This window comes from Ursus arctos, unplaced genomic scaffold (assembly GCF_023065955.2).
Source record: "Ursus arctos isolate Adak ecotype North America unplaced genomic scaffold, UrsArc2.0 scaffold_31, whole genome shotgun sequence".
In the NCBI taxonomy this organism is placed as follows: Eukaryota; Metazoa; Chordata; class Mammalia; order Carnivora; family Ursidae; genus Ursus; species Ursus arctos.
Window position 1 is genome coordinate 20,013,395 of NW_026622997.1, and position 21,846 is coordinate 20,035,240.

The 21,846-nt window shown below is 45.7% G+C and overlaps 2 protein-coding genes across 3 annotated transcripts in view; both read right to left on the reverse strand.

The window, feature by feature from the left end:
- Nucleotides 1–21,846, reverse strand: part of ATXN1 (ataxin 1) — a 244,130-nt gene that overhangs the window by 203,399 nt on the left and 18,885 nt on the right. The gene's annotated exons all lie outside the window — the stretch shown is intronic.
- Nucleotides 1–21,846, reverse strand: part of LOC113264492 (peptidyl-prolyl cis-trans isomerase A-like) — a 40,625-nt gene continuing 18,779 nt past the window's right edge. Inside the window, exon 1 of the mRNA XM_057304838.1 lies at nucleotides 1–21,846. This exon is cut by the window's right edge and continues 18,779 nt beyond it. The gene's annotated coding sequence lies outside the window, so the exon portion shown is untranslated.

The window sequence follows — 21,846 nt, forward strand, 5'->3', positions numbered from 1 at the left end:
TTTTCTTTTGCTTGCTTCACATGAAGTTTTTCTTGAAATGGGAGTTAATTAAGTGATTTAGGGGGAAAAAAATATGCTTCTTCTGATTCCAATTATCAGACTGGTGCTGTTTTCTAAGAGTTAAAAATCTCATTCCGGATCATTTTAGGGTGTACACTGTCCTGAGTTTAGATGCTTGACAAATTCATTGGTGCTGGCAAATAGCAAAGCCGCCTAGAGGGCTGTCCCTCGATCCAACGCTGCAAATCAACAGCCTTCCCAACTGTCATAGGAAACAAGTGTCTTTGTCCTGCCAGGCAATGCCACCACGGGCCGGGGCCAGCTCTCTGCGGACCCTCAGACAAGGGCTCTAGCCCAAGAGGAGCTATGCAGTGAAAATGAGCTCTAATCAGAATATAGCCATGGTCCATGCCAAAAATAGACTCTGCCTGGGAGAGAGAGTCTTCTCAGGAGTAATGTGCAGAGTCTATACCACAGTCTCCCGACCTGGTCGTGGTGAGCTGCTCAGCAACTTGCCGGATTAGTACATTTGGTTGACAACCCTTTGGAATGATTCAATTCCTTTGACCTGAGTAAAACATGTGCCTGCTGGGGACAGGAATTCCCTGTTTCTCTGCACCTCCAAGACCCTGATTCCCCATGACAGTGAAAAGTTAGAAGTGGTCTGGAGCCAACTCTGGGGATCTGAAGACCTTGAGGTATTTCTTAACCTCAGTGCTCTCACACATACAATTTGCAGAACAATCGTGGTAAAGATTAAACGGTTAGGGGCGCCTGGGTGGCACAGCGGTTAAGCGCCTGCCTTCGGCTCAGGGCGTGATCCCGGTGTTATGGGATCGAGCCCCACATCCGGCTCCTCCGCTATGAGCCTGCTTCTTCCTCTCCCACTCCCCCTGCTTGTGTTCCCTCTCTCACTAGCTGTCTCTATCTCTGTCAAATAAATAAATAAAATCTTTAAAAAAAAAAAAGATTAAAGGGTTAATACAGAAAAAGGTACTCGCAAGGGTCCTGGCACAAAGTAAGTACTGTATATATACGAGCATTTGCTATCACAGACAAATGCCCTGACAGTTCATTGTTACCAATGATTCCAAAGTAACGAAGCCCACCCACCCGACCCCCAAACTGCCCTTCACCTGCCCACCCATCCAAAATCTGCTCATTGAAGACCTGCACAGACTCCAACGTAATAAGGCCTGGTCACCCACAGCAGCGATGTGAGCAGGCAGAAACTCTTCCTTGCAAGACTAACGTGTTTATCCAGATTAAATTCAGAGTTCACTGTGCCGTCCACTTCTCCTTTTTTTAATAAGGGTTTTTCACATGCAGATTTTATCATCGTGCTTTTACTTCCTCTCTTTTCTCGTAGTATTAAAAATCTTTTCCTTTTCAGCTCTGTCCCACCTTCCTGTTGCGTTTTCAAAACAGGGAAAGAAAAAGCAAACCAGGCAACTGGCTCAGAGGCTTGAGTCTTCTGCCCTGAACTTCACACTGACACTACGACACACTGCCAGGGCTTGAGTCTTCTGCCCTGAACTTCACACTGACACTACGACACACTGCCAGGGCTTGAGTCTTCTGCCCTGAACTTCACACTGACACTACGACACACTGCCAGGGCCAGCTTAGCAGAGAATTGGCATCTAATGAGAAAAGATAAGAGAGGAGCACCGAAACAGGAACTCTTGAAAATCAGCTCCCCCGATCGTGTCACCAGGCCTGGTGGCCTTGGGGTTTATTAATACAGACTACCTCTCAGTAAGGGACATGCAATTCTCCTGCAGGCAATCCTTTAAAACTATTAGTCACCCTCACACCGATTTACCTTTACGCAAGGACATTCTGTAACCAGGGATCCACCTATGAGGCTTAGTCATCCGATGGGCCTCAAGGTCACCGGCTTGAGTAACACGATGAGAATTACCTCATTCACCCGCTATAGAACCGTTACGTCAGCGATCGATACAGAGGCCCGTACACAACACCAACACAGCCTTCTCCAGGGAGCACCCGCACACCTCAGACACACGCTGCACCCTTAAGGCAGATGACACGCAGACCACAGACAGAGCCTTTGTTTGGTCTGAGAGAAGCAGCCATCCAACCTCGAAAGCAGGCAGAAGATGAGAGAGAGAGAGAAGAGAGAATCCACACAACAGAAATGGAGCACCGTTCACACCCGCTCATTGACATGACGCTTCTCCCACCTTCCCTCTTGAACACAAGGTGCGTCTTCTGGGGACGGGAAGACAAAAACAGAAGCGTGATTGCTGGGGGCTCCGAAGCTGAGGACCGAGGCACAGCACGCCGGGCCCCTCCAGCAAGACCCTGCCCCGCCGCGCCCATGTCACAGTGCATTGGTGGAACGATCAGTAACAGTAACAATAACAGACCCTGGAGAGTGCTCACTATTACTAGTCATTGTCCTTTCTTAATTAACAAATATTAACTCATGTAGCCCTCCCAACAACCTGACGCACTAGGTTCTGTTATTATGATTATCCCCATTGTACAGATGGGAACACTGAGACTCGAGGAAGTGAAGTATGCTGTCTGACATCACCCTGGTAAGTGGCCGGAGTTGGGATTCAAACCCAGGTAGTTATCACTGCACTGAACTTTGGTTAACAGCAACACCAGCAACCACAGTAAGAAGCTTTCTTTGGGGTTTTTTGCACATGCTCTACCCTTTTCTTGGCAGAATGGTTCCACATGGTTACTTATGAATTTCTCTCCCATCAGAGCCTTCCACAGGAGAGGTGTTCCATACAGGTTTGTGGGATGAAGGAATGAGTAACTGACTTGAAATTAATCCTTAAATCGCTCCAGAGCAATAGACGGAGGACCCGCAATGAACCTTAGCTTCAGACCAGAAAAATGAAGTTCAGGGAAAGCCAAGGACTTGTCTAGGGTCATATTGCTTTAAACACAAGCTCTTCCCCGACTTACTGGTGGTCTTTAAATTTTTCAAAGGCGTGCAACGTTTTTAAGAAAACAAAATCTTTTTATATACACTCAAATTATAACAGAGTGATAGGGGGAGCTGCTGTGGTGGAGACAGGCTGGGTCCAGCCCACGACCACCCCATGTCTTCCTGCAGCCCTCGGGGCTCTGCAGAACAGAGAACCACTGTGGCACCACGGAGGGCCGCCAGGACCCCGGCCCATGGGAGAAGCCTCCTGGAACTCCAGCAGAGGACAACCAGCCATTTCCAAATCCCATGGGTCTCCTGCTCCTTGGACAGGAGTACAGCATAGCATTCCCTCGCCCCCTAACCATCAGTGTGCTGCTCCAGTTCTTCTCCCTCTCGGTAGGGGTGGGGCTCAGAGACACCCATTCTTGGCCTCCTTTCTCATGCCTCTCTCTTGTTTCCTTCTTTGGAGCTGTTCTGTATCTGTTCCTTTTTCAGCCCTGGGGGTTTCCCCCACTGATGACTGGAAAAGGGGCAACCTCTTGGGACCTACTTTTTCATCACCAACCAGAGCAGAAGAGGGTGACATGTGCTCAGGGGCCTTGCAAGCGGCTCCCTAGGATGGGGGCGCCTTGCGTCAGATCTGGGATTCTTCAAAATGGCAGACTCGATTCCACAGTGGTGGCCAAGTTGGGCAGGGAGAGGGAGCCAATTCTGCAAGAACAGGACTGCGGGCAAACCTGCATCCTGTCACCCTGACTTTCAGCAGGCAGGAGGACCCGAGCATCATGGATCGTCAGAGCCGGGCGGGGACCTCTGAGCCTACAGTCCAGCCTCCCTGTTCAACAAAGTGGGAAGCTGTGTCCCACCAACATACGGTGAGGTGACTTCGCTCCGGGTTCACACTGGCATGGCGCCAACTAGGGATTTCTGACCGCCTGCCCCTGAGCACCCAGAACTGTAAGGAGCAACAGCAGGACGCGAACTGCAGGAGGGACAAAAGGACTCTCTTGCAATGTCAGATGAAGCAAGACGGCAAGATACTCAGGTCTTGGCTCCATATATACATCTGTATAAAATTCTCTCTGAAGGCCCTCTAGGGAAAAACACCCCACCCCCCAGAATCACCCGAAGGTTTGTCTCAAGTGTTTTAAGGTCCTCTAATGCAAAGGGCAACACTAAAAGATGTTACAAAAAGATAACCTGTTCTCTGCTGCCTGTGTGGCTCTGGACCGTGGAACGGGTGAATGGGGAAGAGACAGGAGAAGCGCCCAGGCCTCCAACGGGCTCCTGGCTTCTGCTGGAATGTGAGACACAGCCGCTCGATCATTAGCATACCCGATTTGCATTCACTCCAGATGAGATTTCATCATTGCATCATATTTATTCATCCCTTAATATAAATCTAAATTGCTCTCTTCAAATAGCAGAGAGCACTGTGCTTCGGTAAGGGGAACGAGAGATGATCGCAGCAAGAGATGCACAGTGTTTTCTTCTGCTCTCCCTCCCCCGGGCTGCACCCTTCCCTGGCTCATCCCAGGGCTCGGAAAACATGCCTCCATCTTTGATATCTCACTGTGGCGGGGGGGGGGGGAGGCTCTCGGTGGAGGGAAAATATGGTAGCCCTCAACCCTCCCAAATACTGCGGCAGCGCCTAGGAAGTCCGGTTGGAGGTGAGCCCAAGCTCCTTCACAGCAGCCAAACAGAACTCACCAGCAGACAAAGACTACAGCTTTTTAAAGAGACAATTATGTGTCTGAACCTGGAAAAGTTTGCTTGGAGATAAAGAACAATTTTTTTTTTTTAACAGAAAATGAGGTATTAAACTATGGATGTCCAGAAATGATCTCTGGGAATGTTGGGACACAGAGTCCAGAAAATAAGCCACAGGCAAGGCACACAGGGCCACGGGGGTTTCTGCTGTTCGCTTCCCACCGTGGCCACCACCTCAACCTGTGGGTGAAGCAGCACGTCCCAGCCCCACTGCTTTTCCCGAGGAGAAGACGTGTGTGGTGCCTTTTCCTGTGAAAGGAAAATTGGTCTCACCATCTAGAAGTGTCCATTCAAAAGTCTTGTCTCTAATTCTTTTCGTTGGGGGACAGGACACGACCCCCCGCACACACACAAGTGTGTATTTTTTAAATAGTATAACATCTTAAAGGAAATCCCTTTATCGGCTTCCGCATAAGCTAAAAGAAGGTTCGCAGAAGACTCCTTACAGGAAGGCATGCTAAAAGAAAAAGAATGACCTGTCAGTTGAACTCCTAACGGTGCCTTGAACCAGGGCGTGTGTGACAAATTTTGCCCAGTAATTCTGTTGTCATATGTCCTAACACGATGACTTCAGGTCCTTTCTAAAGGAAGAGTCTAAGCATGGTCAGGGCTCAGAGGAATTTAGATGGCTTCAAGCATCGCCACCTGACTCCTTTCATGGTTTCATGCTCAAGTGGAAGACGGGCCCTTAAAAATGAACCCTAACTTCTGAGTTTGGGGCTCCATGCCAAGGCCTTCCCACAGGGTTACTGAAGACGCTGTCCACTGGCTAGTCTTGTCTTGTCCTGGGGTTGCTGAAAGGACTCGAGCCCAAAGTAACAGAGGTTGTCAGCCCTGAACCCCAATTCAAGGACAGCACGTGAAAACATAATGAAATACAATGTCTTCACCAATAATTCCTTTTCACAATGGGCCTGAAATATTCAAGATGCTCAGAGACACAGTAGGGGATTTTTGGACCAGGAGATAGAAGAGTCTAGTCTCCTGGGTCTACCACCAACTTGCTGAGGCGCCTGAGCGAGTCACAGGCTTTCTCTGGGCCCCGGTTTTTAAATCAAGGGGAAGTCAGGGAGTTCATGATTTCTACAGTCATCCGCATTCTCTAAGCCTCTGCTTCCAAGCTCCTTGTCTTTCCCTTCACCAGCAGGGCCTAAGAGTGTTAGAAAGGTTGTGCCTCTGACCCCAGAGGAATGTGACAAGGGCCTTCCTTGCATTGTTCCCACAGTAACCAGAGCCAGCTGTCCAGGCAGGCCAGCCAAGTTATGGCCTATGATCGCAACACAACCGGGGACCCCACCTCCAGGCTTCCCCACTTCCTCTGGGCCCTGCTCTGCAGGTCGGCACCCTCCTGGGAACACAAGAATGGGTCTGTGAGCTTTCATAAATAACAGCTGGGGGTTTAAAATCTGGAGTGTAGCCACAATGCCCTGAGGCTCCCCCTAAGCACAGCGAGGATGCAGGTAGGTCCAGGCTTCCCTGCATCTACGAACCTAACCCTGGGCTGGGGGGCAACGGGGGCCGGGGTGCCCAGAGACTGCAGTTCTCTTTCTGAGCATGTGATGACGCCACGTCCTGTTCAAAGAAGGGGACTCCAGCGAGAGTGAGAATCTAAGATGAGATTTTCATCAGAAAATCTCGGGGTGAGCCAAGATTTGGAAGCATGCAGTTCTGAGCCGGCAAGCTGATGAAGGGTTTCCTTTTCGCCTGCAGCCTGCATCTGAGATCCTAATGAGGGAAGATCACTGGAAAGCATTACCATTATTTTTAGCTTTTCTAAGGGAGGGAGGAGTGTTTGAAAGGGCAGAATGGAAAGGAATGTAGGGCAAGGGTGTGTGTGTGGGGAGAGAGAAGGGAAGATTAGGAAAAATCAGGACTTGCAGGACAGAAAAGCAGCTCTTTCCTCCTTTCTGGGTAGATGGCTGCAGCCAAAACCACATCAAGGACTCCAGGTCCAGATATCTGGAGATGAAGAAGTCTCTAGAAGGAAATCGTGTTTCTGCAGCATGGCAAACGTGCACATCAGCTTGTGGGATTTTTTTTTTTTTAACCTTCCAAACACAGCAGATGAGGGGAAAGAGTTTGATAATCCCCTCTTGGATGGGAAAACCGCCTCAGCTAATGCAAACCCCCCCAAAACACCCTCTGTGGATGTACAGAGATCATGAATGGTCCAGATGAAAAGGAGATGAATGGATTCCTCTTAAATGACTTTACAACTATAAATAGCAAGGTGGAGCCCCGCGGCTTCTGGGGTGACCAAAATCTGGGCCAAGAACATACCACTTGGAGGGAGGGTTTCTTTTCTTTTTCTTCTTCTTCTTCTTTTTTTTTTTTTTTTTTTGCAATAGATCGTAAAAAGTCTCCTTAAAGAGCCACAAAAGCCAAGGCGTGTATTCTCTTCCTCAATTCAGAGGCCTGGTAACTGCTGAAACACTGTCCAAAGGCCACCTCGTTCGTAAGGAGCCTCAGACAACACAAACGCTTGATCACACACTATTTGCCTGCTGGGATTCATAAAGCAAGGTTGCAAAATATTCAAGTCATCACCCCTGCCGAGTGGTCGACACGGGCCCGGAGCTAACGAAGGAACACGAGAATTGGTTTCCCGCTTCCAAAATAGGACCTAACGAAGTTGGTGCGATAGGAGAAGAGTTGCTGTATTTTGTTTAATGGAACTAAATTTGTGCCCATTTAAATCATGAGCAGGTGGCACTCGGTAGCAAAGAAAGCCCTGAAAATATTCACATTTAGTGAATGCAGTTGTATGTATAATTAGCCGAAATTTATTTTAAAGTACTCTAATCTTTTGTACTTTTTTTTTTTTACAATTCAAACTGGTGAGGAAAAGAGAGCAGCTTTTGAATTTATTATGAAAGCACAGCCACCGTATTATCTGTTAAAAATTTTTTTGAAAAATGGGGAAGGTGTCAGAAAGTCTCTAATAGGACATATGTTAGGATCACACCAACGGAGAGGGCTTGCTTGCTTTCACAGGAAGGAGTCTGTTGTTTGGAAGAAAGAAGCGAGCTAAACAATAGCATCTCGTACAAGAGGAGACGGAAAGAATCAAAGGTATACATTTTAGAAGCATGAAATTTTCTCTTCACTGCTTCACGGAAAATTTCCAATGTGTCCAAAGGGCTTGCAAGAGAGCACCAGATATTCCTTACCCAGCACCAATAATGATCACCTCGTGGCCGATCTATGCCTTCAAGCAAATCCCAGAAATACCATTTACTCCCTAAATATTTCAGTGTGAAGCACCCGACTGTGAAGCTCCCTCATTTTCTCTCGAGGACCTGACAAGTCAAAAGCCCTGGGGCTGGAACCAGGTCTTCCCACCTGGGGGCCAAAGATTCTGTCTCCTCCAAGCACCCCTGTCTCTCTTGCCCTTGCAACCCCTGGACCACTGTAACAGAAGCACAGAAAACAAGCATCGTGCTGGGTTAGGAATAGCGAAATCCGGGTGCCTGGGTGGCTCAGTCGTTAAGCGTCTGCCTTTGGCTCAGGTCATGATCCCAGGGTCTTGGAATCGAGCCCTGCATCAGGCTCCCTGCTCAGTGGGAAGCCTGCTTCGCCCTCTCCCACTCCCCCTGCCGGTGTTCCCTCTCTTGCTGTTTCTCTCTGTGTCCAATAAATAAATAAAATCTTAAAAAAAAAAAAAAAAAAGAAATCACGAAATCCTCCATTTTAATCTAATTTTAATTTTAATTTGCCACTTTACTGAGCCTGAATTGTCCCAGCTATTAAGTAGAGTTATGAGATTGCCACTAAGAGATACAGTTACTTATGACATACTTACAGAAGTTATTTCCAACTTGCAGCAGTTATTTTTAATGTGTTTTCATAGATTTGGGGATGAGCTGTGAGATACCATCGAGCTCTGGAAACTATTGTGAGGTGAGGTCTCCGATGTTAAGACGTTGGAGGAGGGCACACATAATTATTATGTAACTGTACCCTGAGAGCCTTTCCATGACACGTTTATTTATTTTTCACATATAAATTAGAACCAACTATTTCAACATGTTGCAATGAAAGTTTCTATGAAAAACAAATGTTTCATATAATATAAATCAACATTTCCCAAAGAGGAAAGAGGCAGGCCCTCTCCCTGGGGGAATTCTAGCATCTTTCAGAGAAAGAACAGGCGAGCCCAAGGAAAGTGAAAAGAAAAAAAAGAAACATTCCCTCCCTTTGTCATGGAATTGCCAAACCCCTAACTGAAGGGGACTTACAAGAGAACAACACATATTCTCAAAGAAGTGTCCAAGCCTGGAGAAATAATGACTGAATGCAGGGTTTTGTGTTAACGGACTGAAATACGCCGCTCAATTGCACACTTTTTCCTTCTCAGAAAACACACCAAGCTCCCTTACAGGGGAGGTTATGGGAGCGAGGTCATTACAACATTTAAGAAACCCCATTTTGAAGCCAATCCCAAACCCTGAGCTGAGGCTTTAAATGCACTTGCTTTCAAAAGCCGAACCATAGAAAATCTTGTCATTGTTTTACTGCACACCGGCAACAAACGCCTTCCATGTGTAACCTCAGCATGAAACCCAAACGGTGGGCCCAAGGTCACAGAGAAGCAGCTGGGTCTGGGGAAATGGCCTACCTGTCTGTGCTGGTGTTCTGGGATAGCCACAGCCAAAGTGCTACACTCTGAGGGCCTTAAACAACAGACGTTGGTTTCTCACAGTTGTGGAGGCTGGAAGTCTGAGGTCAGGATGTCGGCAGGGTTGGCCCCTTCCAACGCCATGAGAGAAGGATCTGTTCCAGGCCTCTCTCCTAGCTTCTGGTGGTTGGCAGGCCATCTTTGGCATTCACTGGCCTGTCACAGTGTAACTTCCGTCTTCACGTGGCATTCTCCCAGCATCTCTGTCTTGATGTCCAAATTCCCTTTTTTTGTAAGGACACTGGTCCTGTTGGACTAGGGCCCATCCAATGACCTCATCATAACTGGATTATCTGCAAAGACCCTACTTCCGAATAAGGGCATGTTCACAGATACTGGGGGCTAGGACTTCCATGTTTTGGGGAGGGGCACAATTTAACACATAACACTGCCTTATCGCCACCTAACTTAAGAGAGTTAAGGGAGGGAAGCTGAGCCAGTTCCTGCAAGGTCCCTCTTGTCCCACAGAGCATGCCACCAGTGTTTTAGCTTGTCCTCAGCTGCTCAGAGGGAACACTCAAGAACGGGCACACCATGCCTATGGATAGACCCTAGCAAACCATCACTTGGCTTAATCGTGTTAGCAGGGCCCGTTTACACTGCCTTCCCTCCTGCACCTGTTCTCAGCTTTGGCCAGGTGGTTAGCACGCAATCGGCATGTCAACTTGGTCCCTTTCAACCTCAGGACTGGACACCAGTCATTCACAGCCTCCGCCAAATTTACATCCTCTGGTACATATTCAGCTCTCCTTTGTCCCTTTCGCATTTGGGGCAAGCCAGGAGGTATCTTAGAAAAGGGAATCAAAATATATTTTTGACCTATTTCTATAGCCAACAGAATGACTGGACCATGATGGTCACTGTTAAATATGCTTTTCTGGGGCACCTGGGTGGCTCAGTCGGTTAAGCGTCTGCCTTCAGCTCAGGTCATGGTCTCAGGGTCCTGGGATCAAGCCCCACGTCTGGCTCCCTGCTCAGCTGGGAGCCTGCTTCTCCCTCTCCCCCGTTCATGCACATGCTCACTCGCTCTCTCTCTCTGTGTCAAATAAATAAATAAAATCTTTAAAAAAAATAAAAATAAAAAAATAAATATGCTCTTCTGGAGTTTAAAAGGGGTCTTCCAAGGATGATAGTTGCAGAATGTAATTATTCAACAATTCTAATAAGCAGCATCCACATCAGGATTTATAGAGGAGGAAAAAAAGCTCAAAAGGGTCAGGTAATTCAGTAATGGACACGCAGCTAGTAAATCACAGAGCCCAAATATAGACTCATCTCTTCTGACGTCAAGTTCTACGTTCTTACACAAGATGTAAGATGACAGAGTCGCTGTGAAATGATCAAGAAGGATTCAAAGCTCTTTTTCTTAACTGTAAACAGTACGGTAGCAACAATAAAGCCTTATGTCTATAATTCCACAACTTAAGACATTTTGCAAAATGTTTCAAGTTGAGGTTTTATTTATCCTCCTGAAAGCGAGGTGAGTTACTCGTAGACCCATTTTATGGATGATAAATGAAGGCAGAGGTTACGTGATTTGCCTAAACAAACCAATGAGCAGACGGTGGAGGAGAATAAGAGTCTCTGCACACTAATTCAAAAACGGGTGTGACTTTACAAAGGGGGTAATTCAACATCAGCATCCTTGGAGACACAGAAAATGGAAAGAAAATAATGTAAATTGAAGGATACAAAGAAAAAAACTGAATACATTTCCATATAGTTTACTGCAGGAAGCAGCAGCACACACACGTGTCATGGGTGTCAGAACGGGTGCCCGCCTGCACTGCGAGAGAGGCCAGTCTAGGTTACCTCGGATGTCCCTTAAAATGCATAAACGGCTATTCTCAGCAAGTCACGTGAGATCTGTGCCTGGTGAAGGAGAATATGCTTTCTCGATCACGACAGACCCCAAGATTCCCTTTCATCTTTCACATCCTGAATTCCTGAGAGCAGGCTTCCAGAAGGAAGTGGAATGTGAGCTAACAGCTTTAGAAAGGAGAAGTGACCAACATGTGTGTCCCAAAGGGGTCGCCAGACCACTGTGGTGGGAGAAGCATGTGTGGGGAGGCAGCAGTGGGAGATGAGATGGGAAGGAAATGTGGAGACCATTTCATGGAGGGTCTCAAAGGCCTTTCCGAGTAACTGAGATGAGTCTGTAAAATGTGAAGGTGCTTCCAATGGGTTTGGGCAGGGGAGCGACCTCATCAGATGCACGCTGACTGTTGCTTCTAAGGGAGGACCTCTCACACCCACAAGTCTGACCCTGACCTCTCTTCCAAGATCCAGATATGTTTTTCAGAATGCCTGCCGGGCATCTCTACGTGGTTATCCTGAGGGCACTTCCAACTGGCCGTGTTAGATCTCCACGGTCTTTTCCAGATCTAACGTTCTATGATTCTACCAAAAATGTTGGGTCTGAAAAACTGACATTTCCCTGGAGGAGAATGAACATAAACGAGGAACAGAGGAATCATGTTCAAGAGGGAGAGTAAAAAGAGCAATGTCTTTAAATTGGAACAAAATAATATATATATCTGTGTTAGTCATTCTTTCCTAACTTGTGTCCCGGCTCTTAACTCTATGAGGCATCTGAGCCTGGAAAGGAGCACACACATGTGCTCACACACACACGGTGGGAGGCCCGGGGCAGTGTGGTTAGGCACCCTCCAAGGACACCAGCTCTCAGGGACAAGCTAGAATGGCTTTCTTGCCCATCAAAGCGGCTCCCCTGCACCTGCAGAGGCTGGCTCTAGAAACAACAGTTAGAGCCCAGAATAAGAATCCTGAATTGCTAAATATCATCAGCATCCCATGCCCCTGGACCCCAAATGACTCACGCTCAGCTCTCTAACCAACTCGCTCTATATCTAAAGAACAAGTGGCCCCTGAATTCTCAGGACGCTATGTGATAGAGCGTTTGCCCCCAGAGACTGGTGAAGACCCTCCATGGGACCCTTTAACAGGACTAAACGTCTTTTCCTGTTACACTTTTCACTCTGCTGCTTCAAAAGAAACAGTATTGTGAAAACCTCTGCTTTCCCAGCAAGGAGAAGCAGCACATTAATTCATACGGTGTGTTTGGAATAAAGCAGCATTTATCACGTAGAGGAATTCCGCTTCCCTTTTCCGGACATAGCTTCCAAACACAAAAATTCGGAGTGTAGGTGGGTTGCCACTCCGCACACCGAATTTAGAAAGACACTCATACTCTCCACAAGCCTACCTCCTTCGGCCCACGTTCAACATTTATCTTGGCTGTGACAGAAGCCATTGCGGTCCGCTCTCCAGGATCTGATCAGAACGCCGTCTCACGGGGCGGTGTCCCCTTGATGTCACCGCCTGCGGGTCCGCACTGGTGCTGCTCAGATGCACTCGCAATTTCCACATCCGTCTGACATCGTGATCACATACCGGATTCTCCCCGAGAGCAATCTGCCGCGGGCCGCTCTGTCGAAGAGGACGGCTGCTCCATGTACCCCAGATGATAAAACACTACACTCATTGTGAAGACCACACGGAGCAGGTTCCAACGTCAGGAACACCGCCTGCGGTAACACCTGCACATATACCGTGACCTGGAGCTCTCTTCCGAGATGTTCTCCAGGTTCTGCTCTTTGGGGCCCTGGGCCTCTAGGATTTGTGCCTTCCTGAACAACTGACACGGCCAAGACACAGAGTAAAACAAACAAACAAACAAACAAAAAAAAAAAAAAACCCTACAGTTTGGGTCTGAGAAGACCACTGGCCCTATTGAGTCCCATCATGGTAGCCAGGCATATATTCCAGGTACTGCACAGCTCAACGGTGATTTTGATGGACTTATTAAAAGTCCATGATAAATCCATAGCAAAATCCATAATGCTCCCATTTTTTTAGAGATTAAAAACTATCACCCCCAAACTCTCTAAGATACATCTCATTCCTCTTCCTGTTTAGGAAACTCTCTGGATCTTCATGGTGGTCTCCTATGGCCTCCCAAGGGAGAGTTGGGGGCTCCTCCTAGATGCTTCCATACCTTCTGTCTATCCCTCTCATGCTGTCTGTCACCAGGTATTGCAATCAACTAGTTACTTGTTCGTTTACTGTACTACAATAATGATCGCGTAGTGTCATGGAGCAGAGTGTCACTTGGCACAATGGTGGAATCTCAAAAAATGAGGTGACTCATGGGACATAAAATCCAATGTTCTATTTATTCATCCAGTCCATGGTAAGTACAACCATCTCTCACTGCATTTGGCACTGACCGTGGCCCTCCACGGCCTATGGCCACAGTCGGTGCCTGTGGCCATCCTAACGAGGAGAGGATCACCTCCCCTTGCTCTGCATGAGGTCAATCAGGAACTAACAGCTTTTATAAGCTCTCTCCTTTGAGAGAGCCAGGAGGCTTGAAAGAATCTTAAAAAAGGGAAAGCTCTGAAAGAGAGTGTGGGCAAAGCCTACAGCATTTAGGGCTGGGAACAATTATCCCTCCACACATAAACCATTTTTGGTGGGAGAGGGCAGTACTGTGAGTGGCAATTTTTCATGCAGTTCTAGGCTAGCGCCCTTTAAATAAGATCTCTTTTACGACACTGACATTTGCACGATACACTGTAAGTAGATTAGGGTATGTTTATGCCACGACACACATGGTTTAAGATAATGTAACTAAGGGCAAAAGATAATTTGGGGGGAAATGATCAAATCCACATGAGACTAATCTATAAATGGTAAAGCAAGTGAATCATGGAAAAGATGATGCCGGACAAAATAACAGCTTTTGTTCAAGTCCATTCAGAAGTTTTTCCTGAAAACCTACTATGTGCTCAGCACCACCCCAGGATTTGGGGGGAATATGGAAGAAATCATCACCATGGTTCAGACCCCAGCACCTCCTGCCAGTTTCTAAACCCGCCCCATAGACCCTGCTGCCAGGTTTCCAAAATGTGCATGCAAATGTGCCCTCATGCTTCCAGCCACCCCCATCGTAACCATATTCCAAGCAGGACCAACAAGACCTTCTTCAACCCCAGGTCTGCCAACCGCTCCCATCTCTTGCCTCGCAACCTCTCACTGTCTTGGCCATAATCTCTTACTCATGCTTCCCTGGGTTTAAGACTCCTTGACTCCCTCAAGCCCTTGCCTTTGAAAATGCCGTCCTTCTCTGCACTCCCTAGAACCCGTTGCCTGCTTAGTCTTCATAACTCATGTCTCAGAGAAATCCTTCCTATAAACACTTCTCCATCCCCGTCCTGATGTGATTCTCTGTACTGAGTTTCCCCAGCACCCTGTGTGTATCATGGCGCCTGACACATGGAATTCTTCCTCCTTCTGTCCCTCTCCCCATTGCCTCCTCTGGCCCATCTATAAATACTCATTGAGCGACTGCTCTCCGCAAGGCCCTGTGCTGTGCTAGATATGTACAACATCTTTAATAAATCCACACAACTCCTGAAGTGTAGGTATGACTTCCGACGAGCAAGTAAGCTCAGAAAGGTTTAGGAACTTGGTCAAGTTCACACAGCCAGCAAATGGCAGAGCCAGACGTTCCTGCTCCAAGCCCTTGTTCTTCCCTCCTCAGCGCACCACCCGGTAAGAAGGTGAGAAGACACGCCTGAGACATGCGCCCAGAGCCGGTTGGTTCCTGCAGTGTGAAAGTCACATCCGGGGCTCTGGCGTGAGACCAGCCAGGGATGCGCATGTCCTCTGGCGGGGTGTACCCATGCAGTCTGTTCCTTCCCCAGGACTGTCTCTTTCCTGCATATCACACAGATGATTGCATAGTGAGTCCCCAAAGATCACCCATCAGTTTCTCTGATTTGTGGAGTCAGCCTGAACTCCTTTTGTTTTTAACCACAAGGCACCAGCTCTGTATATTAAATGTTTCCAACAAGCATCAAAGCCTCAATTGTCACTGTCTTCTGTTTGTTTTCTAGTTCTGCTAATGCAAGGGACAGCCTGTCCTAGTATTTATTACTAGAGTAATGTCAGGTTCAGGGTTAGCACATAAAATACCTCTCCAGTTTCTTTGCAAGAGATCAAAACACTCTCTTAATGGCAACATCAAAAAGAATCAACGTGTAAACATGTTTCAACTGGAATTCCTTTTCCCTCCAGTGATTTCTCAATATTTGGAACTCTTTATTAGTCAGTTCTGCTTACAAATGGTAAAAGATTTCACTACTTCTGCTGAGCCTTTTCTCAAACCCTTCATCGCATTTGCTGACAATTCGTGTTCTGTGCCATTATTTTGCTAATAATATTCTGGGGGAAAAAAATGACCCTAGAAATATTTTGGTTTATCACGTGGCTTGATTTGCGGGGGGGGGGGGGGGGGGGAGGAGACAATGAAGAAAATGAGATTTTTACCTCTTCTTCCTTCCTCTCCCTTTCTCCCTCCTCTCCTCCATGTCTCCGTTAGCAAAAGCCCTTCCCTAATCCTCATGGATCGGTAAATACGGTGCTATATATTCCTATAGCAACTTGGTCTTTTCACTTGATTGGCAAAAGAAAAATAGCAGGAGATTAGGGTATAATTGCTACCTTCTTCCTTTCCAGCATGGACTTCCCACTCAAACTCCTCAGCGCTGGTAAGGAGAATCAGCCTACCATTACATCACTGCGGGAGAACTGGCAGAAGAGGCTTCACCTCTGCAAACAATTCGTGAGACCCAGCACTTCCAATCTGCTCTCTGCTCATGAGAAAGCCCTGCAAAGACCAAATGGACCTTAAACATACCCAAGCCCAAAGGCAACCTCGCCGTTAATGGGGGGAGACACGAGAAGCATTCCATTAACGTTAGAAACACCACCAGGCTGTCCACCATCATCGCTGTGATTTAATGCTGTTCTGGCAGAATCAGCCAATTTAATTACAAAGGAGAAAGGAAGAAGGGGTATAAAATTGGAAAAGAGGCAGTAAAATCATTATTTGCATACACGGTATCTGCAGATCTAGGCGAATCAGCTGAACGACTACTGCAGGCAACGAGAGAATCCCATAAGGTAATTAACGAAAGTCATATGCAAAAATCAATAGCCTTCCTGAATGACAGCCGGTAAAAAGATATCCCATTTTTCACAGCAACAAAAATATAAAATACCTAGATGATAAACCGGATGAGAAATATGCAAGATCGAGGAGAAAAAAATTTTAAACACTAGTGAGGAACAGAGGAGACAGGAACATCTGGAAAGCTCTACCTTGTCCTTAAAAAGGAAGTCACTATCAAGAAAGACAGAAATTCTCCCCCAAATGAATTTATAAACTTGATACAATGTCAAAAAACGCCATGAGGAAGTTAATTCTGATGTTCATATGGAAAAATAAACAGGAGAGACTATCCACAGAAACGATGCAAAAACCAATAAGAAAAGATGAGCACACCAGGTAATAGAAATATTATAAAGCTCCAGAAGTTACATCAGTGTGCACTGGCTCATGACTAGCAAGTAAGATCAATAGAAAATACATAAACTCAAATACATCCTGAATTTGGTGCATGAAAATGGGAGAAGGAACTTTCAGTAACTAGATGGTCACCTGGAAAAAGTCAAATTAGACCCCTAGTTCACATCCTACATTAAAATAAATTCCAGAGTGACCAAAGATTTAAATGTAAAAACTGAAAACATAAAAATACTAGAAAGAACCTTGGAAACATGATGCTAAGTAGAAACAGCCAGTCATAGAAGACTATATATTATATGATTCCACTTATAGGAAGTGTCCAGAATAGGAAAATCTATAAAAAAAGCAGATTAGTGGTTCCTGGGGGCTGAGGTGGGGGGAATGGGGAGTGTCAGCTAATGGATATGGGGTTTCTTTTGGGGGTGATGAAAATGTTCTGAAATTAGATTGTGGTGATGGTTGCCCAACTCTGTAAATGCCCTAAAACCACTAAATAGTACACATTAAAAGAGTGGATTTTATGGTGTGTGGATTCTATCTCAATAAAGCTATGATTTAAAAAATATGAAGCAAACCTATGAGACCATTTTTTATATAATGTTTGGCTGGAGAAGGCCTATGTATATCAAGGAGGGAAAAGCCAGAGGAAAAAATCTGATAAGGCTACATAATTTTGAAAACAAATCCTGCACGAAAAAAAAATAGGTCAAAAAATAAATGGGAAAATTAAAAAGTACAAGACAAAAGGACTAATTTTCTTGAGCTACTAAGTGCTTCTAAAAATCAATTAGCTGGAAAGACCAAAAGCCCAGGAAACCACGGGCAATGAATGTCAGCATACATTTCTTAGAAAAGCAAATAGGAATGGCTCTTAAACATGTGAAAACATATTCAATCATCACTGTAATGAGCGCACTCACATTGAAGCTACTAAAAGATAGTATTTTTTCACCTCTTCGATTGGCAGAGACCATGAAGTTTAATAACACTGTCTGGGAGGAAAGGCGCACTCACGCAGTGCTGGTGGGAGCACACATTGATACAGATGCCAAATTGGAGGGCAATTTGGCAAGGTTTACCAAAATTAAAACTGCACATTCCTTTTGATCCAACAATTCCACTTAAGTAATTTCTCCTCCAGAGATCCTTGCTGACATATAAAATGCTATTTATAGAAAGTAATTCACCCAGGCATTGTTCATAGTAGCAAATAATTGGAAACAACCAAAAGTCCGTGGATGTGGGACGGAATAGTGTAGCAAAACCATACAACCGAATACTATTCAGATACTAAAAAGAGTAAGGCTGCTCTCTCTGTTCTGACAAAAAGACGTTCCAGGATATGCAGTTAAGGAAAAAAAAAAAAAAAGGTAAAGAGCAGGATAGTTCGTATGGTGTAAACATTTTTTTTTTAAACATAGTTTTGCTTATATAGTTTTAAAATATCCTGAAAGGATATTTCAGGGTAAGGGAACAGTAAGAAAAGAAAACAGTAATGGAGCTTGTCTCTAGGAGTGAATTCAGATGACTCGGAAACAGAACAAGAAACTTATTTTTCCTCGGACACCTTTTATACTTTTAGTGATTTAAAACAAATTAGTTAATTCTTTTAGTTAAAAGAAGAAAACAAGGACGGCAAGGACACTGGAATATGAAATAAAATATGGGATCTAATGTTTGAGAGGTTTGGGGGTTATCTTTAATATAGTTATATTTCAGAAAAAAAGTAATAATTAAAGAAAACCCTCCAGGAGACTGACTTAACTTTTGCAAAACAGACGCATGCAATGAAGCTTCCTATCTGTGGGGCTTTGGTAAGACCGCCCTCCCCCCATGCACCCCCACGTCCCCAGAGTGGGCAGAACTACCCTCCAAGCCCAGGTGGATAATTTCATCTTCATAATTCATTCAAATTTGGCCAACGCAACAGATGGACATGTCCCAACTAGGGAGGTTTGTTTCGATTTATTCTCAGGACACAAAAAGGCCAATTTTGCCCATTTCTACTTACCTGAATTATTAAGTCTCTCACTGGCTATCAGTTAAATTTAGAACAAAAGAGCTATAAAAATGTCCTGATAAACACTGGAGTGAATTCATCAGACATTCCCTTAATGCGGTTGTTCTAAGGGGGTGGGGAGACGAGGGGTAAAGACGATTCCGGACCCACCTGGCTCCTCTCCAACTCCCCTCTGAAGGAGCTCTGGGCACTCAGGCGGAACGGACTGGTCAGCAAAGGTAAAGGGCTTCCGACTCAAACAAAACTCTTCATTTCAACCCTCTCCCAGAGACTGCAAGCAAATCCATTTGTTTGTCGCCTCTTCTGTCAAGAGGAACTTTTTGGATTCCCTTGAAGACACACATCTCTCATCACAAAAGAGCTGGCAATGCCTATTTTTTTCCTCCCTTTGTGACCTTCTCAGCCATTAGAGGCCTTTTTTTCCATTGTCCACCTGGCAGGCTGGAGGGCAGAGGTGGCTGAAATTCACAGGTAATCCGCAACTTCCTTTTAGCCAGAAATTTCAACCTCCTCTCTTATATAGATGAGAAAAAGGACATTCTTGTGTTCCCTTCTCCTGCGTTCATGAAGGAGGGAACGGGAATGAGCAATTAGTGTGGCTTGTACATAACTTAGCAGGACTCCTGGAAATGTAAAATCAAAAGCAATTCAAGAAACATTCTATAAAACTCAGGCTTCCTACCTAACCAGACTCCAAAAGACTCCTCCAAATTCCTGACGCCCCACATATCTGGTATGCAGTGTGTCTGATACGGAAGGTCAGCCCCACTGGTATATCTGAGGCCGTGGGATTGCGGCAATGCACAGAACCGAAGACAAGAGACAGGTGAAGGATTTAAGTCTCGAGATTTGCAAAAAGCAAGAGGAGTAAATATTCCTCTGCAGAAAGCTGGAGTGATGATAAGTTTCAAAGAGAGTGGGAAGGGAGGGGCAGCAGATGGGAGGAAAAAGCAGGGGACCCCAGGCTGTGTCCAGAGAAGGGAGTCGCAGAGTTTGAGGTTTTTCAGATTTGGACAGGTGCACAGCGTGTTGGCTTGAGAGGATAAACAGGTTGTAGGTGCGGAAGTATGTGTGGGTCTGGCATGAAGGAGGTGAGGTTTAGGTGAGGAGATAGACAGTGGGGGCAGAGCGTAAGGAGAGCCACCAGGATGGACTAAACCCCTCACTCAGACAGAGAGGGCAACAATCACTTTGTCAAGGGGGACTACGGATGCCTGCTCCAGGTCCAGGGGCATATGATAAAGGGTCTTGAACCGCATTTCTTACTTTTCACGACCAAATCAGACGGAGGGGAGGCTCATAAACAGAATTCTCTGAGAAGTGAACAGGACTCTGAACAGGTGGGTCAATCTTAGGACGAGGAAGTCCGCAGAGAGCACTGTGATGAAGAGCGAAATAGACATGGGTGGGGGGGTCCAAATCCCAGCTCCTCCCACTTCCCCGGCTGAATAGCTTCAGGCTTTAGGATCCCATCTAGACCCCAGCCCTGGCGTCTGGAAAGTGAGGACGATCTGAGAAATGCTGTAACACAGACCTGGTGTTTAGGAGAGAATCTGGTGGTCGGGGATTAGTAAAAAGTTAATTGAGGTTCTTACTCTTCTAACCACCACCTTCTCAAGGAAAATTATTTTTAGGAGAGTGAGCTAGGTAAGAAGAGACAGTAGTGAAGCAAACAAATTAGAGGGGAAAAAATCATTTACTGTCTTAATTTATAACCACTTAAAAGTCAGCTACGCAGAGAAATGAAAACATGCCCACCCAGAAGCTTGTTTGGGTATGTTCACGGCAACATTATTCGTAATAGCCAAAAAGGAGAAAGAACCCAAATGGCTATCAACTCATGAGTGGATAAACAAAGGGTGTACATCCATACAATGGACTACTATTCAGTCACAGCAAGGAATCACCTGCTAACGTGGGGACGGAGCCTGGAAACATTATGTTAAGTGCAAGAAGCCAGACACCAAAGTCCATGTATTGTATGATTCTATTTATACGGAAGGTCAAGAATAGTCAAATCTACAGATAGAGAAAATGGGTCAATGGTTGTCAGGAGCTGGGGGTGAAGGGTTGGGGGAAAAAGGGAAGTGACTGCTAATGCATATAGGGTTTCTTTGTGGGGTGGGTGACAAATACACCACTCTGTGAATATAGCAAAAATGAGAGATTGTACATTAAAAAAATAAATAAATAAAAAGTTAGCTATACAGCTCTTAACGCCTCCTGCTTCCCATCTCCTGAATCAAGAATGTTCGTCTTCCCTGGGTGAGAGGTCTTGGTGGGCAGAGCGTATGCGATACAGATTCTAGCAATTGCTTTAATTGTGAATTATCAGAGGGTATCGATCCTCCGGCTCTGGTGACAATGTCAGGTGGGTGCCAGAGAGGTTATTTTGCTTTTTCTTTCAATCTGCTTCTTTCAATCCTGGCTACTGCATTTGGTTTCCCCAAGAGCACAGTGGTTAAAAATCAATTTCTGCTTGAGCTTCACAGGCAAAAGCTTTAAAGTGGACAGGCCTTTTCATACCCAGTTTAAAGCTTATAAAGAAAATACTGAGGGGGTGCTCTGGAGCATTGGTTTTAGGCTTCTCCGAATCATGAGGACGGGAGGCCTAAAAGCAATGCTTTCTCCAAACTACTCCAGCTAATGGGCAACATGATTTTCTTTAGAGAACAAATTGCAAGGGTAAGGTATTGAAAAACCACTCCCCATGGCCCATTTGATGTTTGATTTATCTGATAAACATGCCCATAACTGCCTACAAAGCAATCCTGTAATATTATCGGTTCCAGGAAATGAATCTTTTTCACAAAAGTCAACAGTGTTTTTAAGGGAATACCTAAGTTCAAAAAGATCAGAATGCCAATTTATTCATTTGCACAAATCATAATCATAATCACAATAACAAAAACCAACCGCCCTGGGTATCTCTGCACGACTGTGAAAGGCCTCTGGATAATGCTGGCTTTTGACCGCAAAAAACACACTGTCTTCGAACATTCCAGGAATCAAACACAAACGCATTTCTCACAGACTTCCCATGAAAACCATTTTACTACGTAGGGTTA